Raw genomic sequence first — 3230 nt, forward strand, 5'->3', positions numbered from 1 at the left:
GAGGGGGGAGGTTGATGAAATATACCACCTTCACTTTTGTGTGAATAGCATGGTAACTCACATGTCGCAGACCTGATAAATTATGTACCCCGGTCGTGATAACTTTGGCATGGGGGTGTTAGGGGGGGTGATGAAATATCCCATTGGTAACTTTTATCTGAATAGCACGATAACTCACATATCGGTGACCCAATAACTTATGTACCCCGGTCCTGATAACTTTAGCACGGGGTGGGTGGGTGTGCGGGGGAAGGGGGGTGATGAAATATACCACTGTTAACTTTTGTGCGAATAGCATGGTAACTCACACATCTCAGACCTGATAACTTCTGTGCCTCGGTCCTGATAACTTTGGCGAGTGAGTTGTTTAAAAACATACCCGACAACTTTCGTGTAAATATTTTGGTACTATACGCATCGCATACGTGATAACACATGCACAATCACCGTAGTAACTTTAACCAGAGCTGATAAGAAGGTTACAAGGTCTATGCCTCGATAATATCTGTGTAAACAACATGATAACATATGTATAGCACATGTGTGATAACTTACTTAGCCGAGAAGTGGTAACTTTTGATCCGAAATAAAGGTCATCGGAACATATCAACATAGGATCTAGTTTCTATGCCCTCTTCGCGGCGTGTTTTTATGTGAAAACAATTTTTGGACCGGACTGAAGGTTTGAGCTACAAAACATTTCGAAGATTCAAAATAAGGGGGAATCAAGGATGACATCAACATTTCAGTCTTCTAATTCATTTGCATGTGGGAGAATTGGAGGACCACTTTTTATGTCCCGGTAATTCCTATGTAAATATGATGGTAATTTATGTACCATAGACGTGATAACTTACTTAGTCTGGGCCTGGTAACTTTTTACCAGAAAAAAAGTCATCGGAAGATACCAACATAGGATCTAGTTTCGATCGTCTCGTCGAGACGAGTCTTTTATGTCAAAACAGTTTTTTGATCGGATCTACTATTTGATCTACAAAATATTTTGAATTTAGAAGTTTGTAAGAATCTTTGCTGACATTAGCAACTTCGTCCTATATGCATGCTTATATATGAGAATTCAACACATGCACGTGAAAGCTTCTCGTAATCACAAAAGGTCAACAAAATAAAATAAAAATGCTAGGTGATTAAGCGTGACATGCACATGCATGCATGTACACTGGGCGTTCAGATCTGTTCCTTAAAAACGGAACGACAGGACGTTAGTCCAGTCCTTGTAGAATAAGCACAAAATTGAATGATGCACTTGAAGACCCATGATGAAAACGAGCAATGGATGAAGAATACTCTTTGCTCATGAGGAACAAAACCTGGCACCTTGTACCAGATCAAAGAGGGAAAAAAATGGCATTGACTGTTAGTGGGTGTATAGAATCAAGAAAAAAGCATATGGTTCTACTGATAGATATAAGCACGTCTAGTTGCAAAAAGGTGTTAAAACAACATTACGGTATAAATGATGAAGATACATTTAGTCATGTTGTTAAAGCCGCAACTATAAGACTTTGTTTAGCTATTGTTGTATCTAAAGGGTGGAGCATGATACAACGTAACTAGATGTGCAGAGCGTGTTTTTCATTGTATTCTGGAAGAGGAGGTCTACATGAGGCAACCACCAGGATACAAGGACAAGAAAAGACCCCACTATATATGTGTACAAGCTTGATAAAGCTCTTTATGGCTTGAAACAAACACCTAGAGCATGCTACTCTAGGTTGAGCTCCCGGTTAAAGCATCTTGGTCTTATTGCATCTAAAGCTGACACATCACTTTTCATTTACAACAAGGCAAACATAATTATCTTGTACTTATATATGTTGATGATATCATAGTTGAAAGTTCCTCACAAAGTGCCACTAATGCTCTTCTGCATGATTTGAGCTCAGAGTTTGCCTTCAAAGTTATTGGTGATCTACAGTTTGTCCTAGGCGTTGAAATCAAGAAGATTCAAGATGGCATAGTACTGAATCAGGAAAATATACTAAAGTTCTAGCTCGCACGGGGATGAAGGACTGCAAGCCCTCACCCACACCTCTGTCCTCTTCAGAAATTTTTTCAGCATATGAAGGGGAGCCACTTAAGGAAGAAGAAAACACAAAATATAGAAGTGTTGTGGGATGACTACAATATATACTTGACTTTGACATGGCTAGATATGTCATTTGATGTTAAGAAAGTTTGTCAATATCTGCATTACCTACCAACACCCATTAGATAGCAGTTAAGAGAATTGTACTATATGTAAAGCACAACATAAATTTGGGACTTCAGTTTAGGCGTTCTAACTCTACTCTTGTTAGTGCATTTTCCGATGTTGATTGGACATGCCGTAGGGATGATAGAAAGTCAATTGGAGATTTTGTTGTATTTTTTTTGTTAATGATATTATTTCCTGAAATGCTAGAAAACAATCCACATTGTCAAGATCAAATACAGAAGCTGAGTATAAATCTCTGGCAAATGCCACTACTGAAATTATTTGATTGGAATGCTCGAAGAATTGGAAATTAAGCAACACTATATCTCATGTCTAAGGACTATTGTGTGAAAATTTGGAAGCAATTTATCTTTCTTCTAACCCTGTTTTTCACAGCGGAACTAAACATGTTGACATTGATTTTTCACAGCGGAACTAAACATGTTGCATGTGCGATTGCAACGGATCCAAAGTAGAAAATACATATTCACAAACTTGAAAGAAAAACACTATAGTTTTGGTATATATATATCAGTAAAAATATATTATGTTTCACTCAAAATATATTCCTCGGGCTGTTTTGATTAGGTGAGGGAGGGATGTGGTTGATATCAAGATACTAAGGGATTTTCTGTAAATTAAAGCAGAGAAGTGGGCTATTGTTGCAAAAATGCCACAACTTACCTCATAGTCGTTAGATGCGGATCTGATGGTCAGGAATGACGGATGACAGACACACCATCATCATCAACTGAGTCTTCTATAGGAGTAGAGATATGAGAAAGAGTACATTCCTTCCAAGTATCAAGTATCAAAGCTCTGTCAGTCAAGCAGCTTGAAGATTTCAGGAACAATCTTGAAATTGTTGAGATCAAGGGAGGGTGTTAGACGTACAACTTGTAGACTAGTTTATCTGATGTAATCTTAACTACCTCCTGTAAATATACAAAAAAATCACGCCGCTCCCTTGAGGAAGTAGGAACACTTGCATCTGACAGCGTGATCGTTCAGA

Source organism: Triticum aestivum, chromosome 1A (genome assembly GCF_018294505.1).
Source record: "Triticum aestivum cultivar Chinese Spring chromosome 1A, IWGSC CS RefSeq v2.1, whole genome shotgun sequence".
In the NCBI taxonomy this organism is placed as follows: Eukaryota; Viridiplantae; Streptophyta; class Magnoliopsida; order Poales; family Poaceae; genus Triticum; species Triticum aestivum.